Source organism: Labrus mixtus, chromosome 12 (genome assembly GCF_963584025.1).
Source record: "Labrus mixtus chromosome 12, fLabMix1.1, whole genome shotgun sequence".
NCBI lineage: Eukaryota > Metazoa > Chordata > Actinopteri > Labriformes > Labridae > Labrus > Labrus mixtus.
In genome coordinates, this window is record NC_083623.1 from 27922381 (window position 1) to 27935025 (window position 12645).

General features: G+C 36.4%; 1 long non-coding RNA gene across 1 annotated transcript; it reads left to right on the forward strand.

The window, feature by feature from the left end:
* Nucleotides 1-1544: 1544 nt before the first annotated feature.
* Nucleotides 1545-6713, forward strand: LOC132984535 (uncharacterized). The gene is made up of 3 exons (XR_009674952.1): nucleotides 1545-1608; nucleotides 4937-5117; nucleotides 6637-6713. It is a non-coding gene; the product is annotated as an uncharacterized LOC132984535 (long non-coding RNA).
* The last annotated feature ends 5932 nt before the right edge of the window (nucleotides 6714-12645 follow it).

Consider the following 12645-nt stretch of genomic DNA (forward strand, 5'->3'; position numbering starts at 1 on the left):
GCCATCCTGGAGATGTAAACAAACTGAAAATGTGACTCTGAAAACTCTGAAAACATCACAGACAGTGGGACTCGGGTGTTACACCCATTGTAGACAGTCATGACTCACAGAGTTATTTTCAGAGGATATACTTGATTTCTATTATATTTAAGTGTGAAAAATCGCATATTAAACCTTTAAGATGTACCTTACAACTCCGTGGTGCAACCATGCAATGACACAACTTAAGTTAGAAAGTATCTAGTTTCAACTTAAGGTTTAGTGTGGACTTTACACAATGACTTAAGATACAACTTACGCATAGCTGGTGCAACAGGCCACAGAAGGCTTGTTGTTGTCTAGGTTTTTTCTGATATCATAAACTGCTTTTAGCAGGGTCGTCTCAGTGCTGTGACGTGCCCTAACGCCAGATTGAAACATTTCTAATGTAGTGTTTGAGTTAAAAAATGCACTCAACTGATTAAAAACTAACTTCTCTAAAATTTTGCTTAAAAATTGCAGTTTTGAAATCGCTCTAAAATGACTGGGTGTTAAAATATCCAGGTTCCCTTTTTTAAAAGAAGTTTACAGTTTTTTCCAATTGCTAAAACACAATTTTGCAAACTAGGCTGGTTTTATCAAAATACTTAACACAATTCACAAAACCACACACCCAAACTGCAAAATACCTCATATATCCTGCAAAATGAAGCACTGCAACCAAAACTACATATAGCATTATCAAAATCAAACTTTTGCACCAAATGGCACACACTTCATTCATACTACCAGATTTTAGTCTAACCAACCACACACTGTTGGGCATAATGAAAAGCACTCTCATCTTTAGTATGCTTTGCCATAATACTAACATAGTTTGAATTGTAGAAAATTCTTCAGATTGTTCACATGCACAGAAATATTTGCAGATACACACACATGCTGTTGGAACATTTATTTTTTTATTTTTCACCAAACAAGTCAGTGCTACATATACCAGTACAGTAAAACGGCTCAAGTTGGACTGCACTCTCTATCCAGCCTCTCACATTGTCAGCCCATGGTTGATGACATGATCAACTACACTGTAAAACATCACAGCCCAATTTAGTTATCTCCACTAACTTATTTTCTTTAACTGAAATAACCGACTCAAGTTTTAGATTTTTAATTTACATTTATGAGTTTTCAAAAGTGAAACTTGCAGAAATTAATTGTGTTGACTATTTCACACTTTTGTGAGATTTGAACATGTTCATTGAACTTGATTTTGTAAGTCATAAGTTAAATTTAAAAAAAGTCACGTGCAGGCAGGGTTCTAACAGTTCTAACTCCTCAGACCATTATTCTTACCAGGACTTTGAATTTGACAGAATCACTGTTCTTTAAACCATGGTAAGAAATAGGCAAAATCTCTAAAGTACACATTATATGGTTTATATCTGCTCTTCATTCGAATTTCAACCTAAATTTGGACAACAATAGAGGACTATTTTTCGGCGGCGGAGGAAGTCCGTGCGCCTGATAACATGAGGTTGAGCTTGAACGGAGGCGGAGTAATTCAACGGTCCTGTGAAGCAGCCGTGAGGAGAGTGGAACGTCTTCGGTCTTCTGCATTCGGACTTGGACGTAAGTTTAATATATTATCATTATTAATAAGTCATTTTCTCAGCACTTTGTTCGTTTTTGTTGTTGTTGTTATCAGTTGTAGATCAATTAATTTGTTGTAGGTAGTTAATGTCCGGAAAGGCAAAATGCAACGTCGTGTCATTAGCTAATACTCCTTCCTTCGTGGCCGAGTGCTAGCTTATTTGCCGTGCTGCTTAAACTCAAGTTTCATGGCCAACTCGCTACAAGGTGGACATGAACGGGGAAACATATTAAACTTCATACTATTTATTGACCAGTGAGTAAAAAATAATGTATTTTAATTTTTAATAATTACTTGAAAGTTGTGACCGTACTCAAACCGTTTATGGTTTAAACGGACAGTTTGAATTTTCCCCTTTCTGCTGTGTGCGCGTGAGTGGTAAACGGTTACTTGAGACAGCCGATGCTTGGGCCACTGTGTCTGATTTTGGTATTATTTTGTCCGGTAAAAATTTATTATCTAGTCTAAGGACTGAATTGGGAACATGAGAGGGATTTAACGAACGGATATTTTACCATCTGCGGCTGCTTTTGAACGGACATTTGGACTTTTCTCCTCTCTCCTGCGCGCGCGAGTGGTAAACGGTTACTTGAGAGAGCTGAGCAACACACTTTAGACATGATGCTTTGGCCACTTTGATAGAAACTGGCTTTTGTATTATTTTTTCCGATAAAAATGAATTATTAAGGGTAAAGGCTGAATTGGAAACATGCGAGGGATTTATCGAATCTGTCTCTCTTCTCTTCGCTGCGCACGCACACACAGTTGACCTCCCTCTAACCTGCAGCTAGTCTAGACAGACACAGATGCATGTTGAACACACTAAAAACGATTTTAATGGGCAGTAAACATTAAAATCATATCAGCTGCTGTGTGGAGAAAGTAATGTTGTTTTATTTTGGGGCTGGAAACCCGCTTAGTTTCTTGTTTGGTACAAAGCCATGTTTAAAAGAAAATCATGGTGTTATTATTATGAACAATATTAACATTTGAGTCTAGAAAACATACAAATCTTTAGAAAATTATAATAAAAAAGAAGTGAATATTATTTTACATGTGTTACACTGTACCTCTCTCTGCTCTGAGTCGTTTAATCTAAAATATCAGCATATGAAAAGTTTATAAAGTCAAGTTTATTTTTATGCCATATGTTCAAAAAGTGTGCTTGTTAGCTTTCTTTTTCATACAGGGACATTTTTTATCTTTAAACTTTATGGAAGATGTTGACCAATAGGATTAAGGTTATGGAAAATATTTGGGTTTCATTTGCTGTGACATGTTGTATTTTACATAAACATGCAATTGTTTTTATGTTCACAGATTTTAAACAAGCTCAAGAGCAAGTCCAGTTCATGAGGTGGAAATGTAAGGAACTGGAGGAACTGATGACCACAACATTCTCAACGCGAAGAAAGGAAATCATCGCTGATGAGCCACTCATCTCTGTGGTCATGGAGAAATTGCCGGCACTGTTTAGTGAGAGACAGGTAATCATTCCTTTGCCAATAAGAAACATGAAAGGTCTTCATTTACTTGAGCATTGGTGGTTTTAAAAATACTTAAACTGTGTATTAACATTTTTACATGTGAATGATTTTCTACCCCTACACAGGGCCTGAATTTCAGCACGGGATTGCGGGAACCGCGCAGAAATTATTAAATTCCCTCAAGTCCCACAACTCATAATGCAGAAAAATCATGCATCAATTTACAAGGATGTTTACAGTCCTCCTGTATGACACAGCAAATTGTTTTCACCATTGAGTACATAAAAGACTGGTCAGAGACAACACATCAGAATAAACAAGAAAGTCTGGATCAATTGCGCTCTAGCTCGCTGGCTCTCTCTCTTGCCAACATGCACATAAACAAAACTAACCCTGAACAAAGCTCACAGCTAAAGGCTACAACGTCTTGAGAAGGGAACACACAGTGACTTAAAAACATTTTTCTCTTGTACTTATTACCTCTACATTTCCTTTATAATTGATTTATTTTAGCTTACAATGTAAATACATTGATAATGCCCTTAATGTCTAAAGCACATTATACTTTATACATACAAAAGGACTTTGTATTTATAAGACTCGGGTCTCGAGACTAAAGGTGTCCCGTCGTCCCGGGGACGATAGAAAATGTTTTTGAGATGAACAGAAATCTCCCCTGGGACGCTGCCGGGACGAAATGCATTTGTCAGCCTATTTTATTGCACTGGCTAGCAAAACATAACATACTGAACCACGAGCTGACTACAACTCAGCGAATCGTATGTCGCTATATATTTTCTATCTATTGTTATTTACTAAGACTCCATACTGGGCGCGAGACCTAATTAATAGGAACATTCTAAAATCTCTCTTCAGACTGTAAAAATGTAACCATTACTGTACATTTCCAGAAAAACGATATCACAAACAGGCTGCCCGATCAGACGGAGGTCCCCTGGTTTAACTGCGGAGCAGCGCCAAAATGCTTCCTTGAATTACGCAGAGATGGCACAGATACATAGCACATATAAAGTCAGTTACAGAGTAAGATAGTATGGACTTAAGATTTACTTTTTTTTTTATTGATCCCTGGAAGGGGAAATTTCAGTTTTTACACTCTGTAGTCATGCAACACACACATAGGCTGAAGTATATACACACATGCACAAACAGGATCCTATGGACATGCACTAATGGAGAGATGTCAGAGTGACAGAGCCGCCCACAGTGGGCGCTCCTGAGCTGGTGGTGGGGAGGGGGTTTGGTGCCTTGCTCAAGGGCACCTCAGCAGTGCTCAGGGGGTGATCTGGCACCTCTCCAGCTACCAGACCAACTTCCATGCTTGGTCTGCACCGGGACTTGGACCGGTGACCCTCCGGTTCCCAACCCATGTCCCTACAGACTGAGCTACTGCCGCCCCCCTGACATTAAGAAGAACGGAATGCCAGGCTCATATTATACAATAAAAAAAATGAATTGTTAACATTTTGTTATGTGACGGTTCACGTTCACTTTGGAACATTTGAAATTGTTTTGTTGGTGGTGAAAAAAGTTAGTATGGAGCCCTGATAAGACTGTCTGTTTATGAAAAAGTAGCCATGTGCAATCATATAGAAAACTGAGGATGAATTGATATTGAATCGAATTGTCGGTAGTTGTAAGGCCAGCATAAGTTTCCTGTAAATCCACCCCAAATTTTAAAATCTCCCCTTTGCAAATATACTAAATTAGAAAATTGAATTTCAGGCCCTGTGTATAGCTTTATGCTGCTCTTTTAGGTCACTGAACTCCCTTTTTCTCTGTTATCCGTATGTTTCAGCTAAGTTCAGAGTTCAGGAGGATTGTCACCACAGACCTGATGGAGTCTTTCTTTGGTGGGCTAGATGCCTTGTTACCAAACCTTACAGAATTGTACCAGTCAGGTGTCACATCCAACAAGAGGTTAACCCTGAGAAGAATTCTGCAGTGTCTTGGGAAAGAGGTAAGCACTGTATATACATGTGTGTGTGTGTGTGTGTGTTTATATATATATATATATATATATACAGCAGTCAATATAACAACTGAACAGTTATTTGAACTTGTAACGGTTTGTCCAGCTTAGTTTTTGTTCCTGCAACTCCTGACTTTTCTTGGAATGTCTCTCTCTCTGCCGTTACACAGGGGATGCGTTGTGACCATGCTGCATTCAGGGGTGCTCAGACAATGAGAGATATATTCAGGTGCGCTCAGAATCGGAAGTCAATTAAGCCGACTACTTTATTTTCTGATGCTTCTTACGGACTTTTTATTATTGCGTGTGCGTCCGTCAGACACAACCAGACACACCCAGGCCTCCGCTGGTGAGAGTGTGCTCACCTGTGCGCGTGCGTGCGTGCGTGCGTGTGTGTGTGCGTGTGCATCGGGGCGAAACTCCGCCGTGCACGACACAGAGAGCAGAGGAGAAATGTAAACACGCGACCATGTAGAGACAGAAATGAGATGCAGTCGTGTAAATAAAATGAATAACATAAGGCTATTTAGTTTGTTTAATAAAAGGAGGAGGTATAGACCTGTTCTATAGGAAAGGTTTCCTTATGACTTCTGTTGTGATCTGGCGCTATATAGAAAATAAAATAACTGCGATTTGTTTTTCAGAGTATCGATGTGAACCTTGACACCTTTGAATCGATTTTTAACTGCCTCACGATTAATCTTTACATGCCTACTGATGACTCATCCTTCACTCTGAAATGACTTTTTTCTTTAAATTATTTTTAAATTACTGGAAAAATGATCACACAGCTAAAATAAGCCCTGGTTTGAGAGCTCATGAAAAGGGGATTTTTGAGGGACATGGTTTCTCTCTGGACAGTGACACCAAACATAATGTAATGCAGTGGATGAGCAGTGGGGGGGTTGAAAACATGAGGAACTGGCAATGTAGTTTCACCCCCTCTAACCGAAGCAGCCTCCGATGATGCAAAATAACGTTTTTTGAAATACAGATCTTTCCCATCTCGGGAAAATGAGGGCTGGATGCACGACCATTCAAAAACACTGCCAGTTTTCTAATGATACAAAGCTTAATGCAAATGGGTGAATTATCCCTTTAATCCATCACCTTTTTTTCTTTAAAAATATCCTATTGTTAGTTTCAGACCTCTATTAATAATCCAAAATGCTATGATATTGGTCAAAGAAAAATTAAGCATGGTGAAGAAGAATTAAAAAAGATGTTTTTAACTATTCATCCAAATTGCAGTAATGTTTAAACTTCCATATAACTAACAATGTGTATCATTATATCCTCAGGTTCATGGAGCAACTCTGGATGTCTTAATGAAAGGAATGCAGATTGGACTATTGATTGGACACGAAGGAGTGCTGCATGATGCATTTCCTTTAGAAGTTTTTAATGTGGCTGTAGTAGTTGAGGAGACCATCATCCTGCACGACATCAAAGATGTTCCCACAGGCTTTGCCATGTTAATGGCCACAATCTACTGCCTCAACCTGGAGTACCCCTGTGATATGAAGTACTCCTATGAGTTTCTTCAGAGGGTCATCATGAAAATCAAGCCATACCAATGCTCAGCAAGGATTCATGGGCTCAGAAATAAACTGCTTAGATATAAGTTTTAAAAAACTGAAAGCTCATCCTCCAGCATTCGGAGCTGTATAGTAAGGTGGAGAGAACACAGCTCTGGTACAACTTGAGTTTGGTGTTGATGCTGTACTTAGTGGACTTCCACACATTGTTCATCATTCTGAATGTGTTTCTTACGGTGGCCGGTAGGGGTCAAACGATCAGCAACTGATGAAACGACATACATTCAGAAAAACGCGCAGCATACATAGAAACGCTGCACATTCAAAAGCAAATGCAAACTACCACAACAAATGCAAAGGCTGAAATGCGCTGCAAAGACACAAATGCTCTGCAAATAGGCAAAACAACTGCATAAGCATCAAACGCGCTGCAAGTACAGAAACAAAACTTAAGTCAAAACACACAACCAGAAAACAACTGCAAACACAAGTTAATCCATAAACGGAAGTGCTCCAGGCCTGTAGGGGCGCTGTGGAACTCCCTTTGCATTTGTTGTGGTAGTTTGCATTTGCTTTTGAATGTGCAGCGTTTCTATATATGCTGCGCGTTTTTCTAAATGTCATTTCATCAGTTGCTGACCGTTTGACCCCTACCGGCCACTGTAGTTTCTTGCCTTGTTGAGTCGGCTTTTGATGTCATTGCCTGTTCCTCCATCATATCTAACGGTGCTTCCTAGATATGAAAACTCTTCTGTTGTGGGTATATTTACTCCATTTATTTGTATAGGTGGGGGATTTTGTGTGTTTAAGGTCATCACCTCTGTTTTCTTCAGGCTTATGTTCAGTCCCATTTGTTGTGCAAATCTGTTGACACAGGATGTTTTTTCTTGCATATGTTGGTGGGTATGGGAAACCAGTGCCAAGTCGTTTGCAAAGTCTAGGTCTTCAAGTGTTTTAAATAGTGTCCATCTGATGCCTCTAGGTTGATCTTCAGTTGTTCTTCGCATCACCCAGTCTATGACGGTATTGAAGAGTAATGCTGACATCACGCATCCTTGCCTCACTCCAGTCTTGACTTAAAAAGTGTGATTGCTGTTTCCTACTTGGCATGTGACGTTGGTGTATGATGAGGATGATTCCTTGTGGAATCCCATACAAACGTAGAATGTGCCATAAACTGTTCCTGTGGATGCTGTCAAATGCTTTCTGGAAGTCTACAAAGTTGATATATAGCTGTCTTTGCCATTCTGTGCACTGCTCTGTGATGTTGCGTAGAGTGAAAATCTGGTCGGAAATCCTGCTTGCGCTCTTCTGAGCTGCTTGTCTATTGCATCTGAAATTCTTTGTATGATGACTTTTGCTAGTATTTTGCTTGGAATTGACAAAGTAAAGTGAGTAAATGTATGAAATGTTTTAAATAAATGTCATTTTGAAAAGATGAAGATTTTTTTTAAAAGCATACTTGAAATTATCAGTTAAAATAACTTTTAAACCTAAGTTGAAGCACATTTGAAATTGAATTTCTCCAGGCTTACAATGGCAAGTTATATAAACATAGATTTATTATTTTAACTTGAACAAAACCTGAAATTGTTAATCAAAACAATACAGAATTGTGTGTTTTGTTGACTAGGTCAGAAACATTATTTTTTAAATAAATGTTGCATAACTCATTGTTTTAATTTGCGATATTAAGTTGAAACGACAAGGTATCAAAAGCCAAAAATAATTCAGAACTTCAACAACATAGTTGAGATAACGACAAGATTGTAGTTATCTCAACTTCTTTAACTTGAATTTCAGAGTTTAAACAAAATGTGTCTTTAAGTTGACTTAACTTACATTTTCAAGGCAGCAAATGAACTTGCATTTTTAAGTTTAACCAGCTTGAAATGTTTAACAGTGTAAGGTTGCTCTGATTTCATTTGAAAGTTGTTGTCTTCTTTGGCCATGAACTCCTCTACCAGCTCTACCCCTACCTCTCACTCTTCCTCCCCGTCTCATTCTCACCCTCCCTCTTCCTCTTCCTCTTCCTCTCTCTGCAACGTCTTCCATTGTTGTTGTAAAAAAATAGGTGCTCACTTGTGGTCTTTTCATAGTGCTTACTTCCTGATTGAAGTGATAACAATTAACCATTGAGGTGTTTGGCCAGGTGGCACATAAATTGGCCAATTAGCTCATGTAGTGTCATTTTGAATGGCAGTGTTTTGAGATGGCAAACATGTGACTTTATGTCAGATTGTTGTGTCTTAAGCAGAGAACCGTGTTCATTTAAAAAGTGCCATTTTGAATTGCAAAATGTGTGTAAAGCAGAAAATGTGATTAGACTTTTGGAGACTTGAGAAGAGGTTTTGCTCTCTGTGTGTCAGTTTAAATAATTGTGCTATGCATGTCATTTTAGTGTGTTAGCAATTAGAAAAAACTGTAACTAAGGCAGTCTTAAAATCGGTAGAGACAACACCTAGCTGTTGGGTCAAAGGAACATGTGGATGTCTTCAGATATGTTACCACTGTCCTGAGTGTTGCAGCATCAACCAGGGCAAAACGTTCCAACTTGACATCACTGTTTGTACATGATACTTGAAAAAGTGCAGTGTGCTTGATTTGCTGGCAGACAAATCGCGAAACACAACGACAAATCACAAAACACAACAACAAATAAGAAAACACAACGACAAATAAGAAAACACAACCACAAATCAAAAAACACAACAACAAATAAGAAAACATAACAACAAATCACAAAACACAACAACAAATCACAAAACACAACAACAAATAAGAAAACACAACCACAAATCACGAAACACAACCACAAATCAAAAAACACAACAACAAATAAGAAAACACAACAACAAATCACAAAACACAACCACAACTCACAAAACACAACAACAAATAAGAAAACACAACCACAAATCACGAAACACAACAACAAATCACAAAACACAACAACAAATCACAAAAAACAACGACAAATAAGAAAACACAACGACAAATCACAAAACACAACAACGAATCACAAAACACAACTACAAATCACAAAACACAACTACAAATCACGAAACACAACTACAAATCACAAAACACAACTACAAATCACGAAACACAACGACAAATCACAAAACACAACAACAAATCACAAAAAACAACGACAAATAAGAAAACACAACGACAAATCACAAAACACAACAACAAATCACGAAACACAACGACAAATCACAAAACACAACAACAAATCACAAAAAACAACGACAAATAAGAAAACACAATGACAAATCACAAAACACAACAACAAATCACAAAACACAACTACAAATCACAAAACACAACGACAAATAGGAAAACACAACAACAAATATGAAAACACAACGACAAATCACAAAACACAACAACAAATAAGAAAACACAACCACAAATAGGAAAACACAACAACAAATAAGAAAACACAACGACAAATCACAAAACACAACCACAAATAAGAAAACACAACAACAAATCACAAAATACAACAACAAATCACAAAACACAACGACAAACCAGAAAACACAACCACAAATAAGAAAACACAACAACAAATAAGAAAACACAACCACAAATAGGAAAACACAACAACAAATAAGAAAACACAACGACAAATCACAAAACACAACAACAAATAAGAAAACACAAAAACAAATAAGAAAACACAACCACAAATAAGAAAACACAACAACAAATAAGAAAACAAAACGACAAAACACAACGACAAATCACAAAACACAACAACAAATAAGAAAACACAAAAACAAATAAGAAAACACAACAAATAAGAAAACACAACCACAAATAAGAAAACACAACAACAAATAAGAAAACACAACGACAAATCACAAAACACAACGACAAAAAACAAAACACAACAACAAATAAGAAAACACAACGGCAAATCACAAAACACAACGACAAATCACAAAACACAACAACAAATAAGAAAACACAACGACAAATCACAAAACACAACGACAAATCACAAAACACAACAACAAATAAGGAAACTCAACGACAAATAAGAAAACACAACAACAAATCAAAAGACACAACAAATAAGAAAACACAACAAAAAATCACAAAAAACAATGACAAATAAGAAGAAACAACAACAAATAAGAAAACACAACGACAAATCACAAAACACAACAACAAATCACAAAACACAACCACAAATCACAAAACACAACCACAAATCAAAAAACACAACGACAAATCACAAAACACAACGACAAATAAGAAAACACAACAACAAATCACAAAATACAACGACAAACCAGAAAACACAACGACAAATAAGAAAACACAACAACAAATAAGAAAACACAAAAACAAATAAGAAAACACAACCACAAATAAGAAAACACAACAAATAAGAAAACACAACCACAAAAAAGAAAACACAACGACAAATCACAAAACACAACAACAAATAAGAAAACACAAAAACAAATAAGAAAACACAACCACAAATAAGAAAACACAACAAATAAGAAAACACAACCACAAAAAAGAAAACACAACGACAAATCACAAAACACAACAACAAATAAGAAAACACAACGACAAATCACAAAACACAACGACAAATCACAAAACACAACAACAAATAAGAAAACTCAACGACAAATAAGAAAACACAACAACAAATCAAAAGACACAACAACAAATAAGAAAACACAACAACAAATCACAAAAAACAATGACAAATAAGAAGAAACAACAACAAATTACAAAACACAACCACAAATCAAAAAACACAACCACAAATCAAAAAACACAACAACAAATCAAAAAAACACGACAAATAAGAAAACACAACAACAAATCACAAAATACAACGACAAACCAGAAAACACAACGACAAATAAGAAAACACAACAAGAAATAAGAAAACGAAACGACAAAAAAGAAAACACAACAACAAATCACAAAATACAACGACAAACCAGAAAACACAACGACAAATAAGAAAACACAACCACAAATGAGAAAACACAACCACAAATAAGAAAACACAACAACAAATAAGAAAACACAACCACAAATAAGAAAACACAACAACAAATAAGAAAACACAACAACAAATCACAAAACACAACGACAAATCAGAAAACAAAACAACAAATAAGAAAACACGACAACAAATCACGAAACACAACGACAAATCAGAAAACACAACAACAAATAAGAAAACACAACAACAAATCACAAAACACAACAACAAATAAGAAAACACAACAACAAATGAGAAACCAAAACCACAAATCACATAACACAACAACAAATCACAAAACACAACAACAAATAAGAAAACACAACGACAAATGAGAAAACACAACCACAAATGAGAAAACACAACCACAAATAAGAAAACACAACAACAAATAAGAAAACGAAACGACAAAAAAGAAAACACAACAACAAATCACAAAATACAACGACAAACCAGAAAACACAACGACAAACCAGAAAACACAACCACAAATGAGAAAACACGACCACAAATAAGAAAACACAACAACAAATAAGAAAACACAACCACAAATAAGAAAACACAACAACAAATCAGAAAACACAACAAATAAGAAAACACGACAACAAATCACGAAACACAACGACAAATCAGAAAACACAACAACAAATAAGAAAACACAACAACAAATCACAAAACACAACAACAAATGAGAAAACACAACAACAAATGAGAAACCACAACCACAAATCACATAACACAACAACAAATCACAAAACACAACAACAAATGAGAAAACACAACGACAAATGAGAAAACACAACGACAAATCACAAAACACAACGACAAATAAGAAAACACTACAACAAATCACAAAATACAACAACAAATAAGTAAACACAACAACAAATCACAAAACACAACAACAAATAAGAAAACACAAAAACAAATAAGAAAACACAACAAATAAGAAAACACAACCACAAATAAGA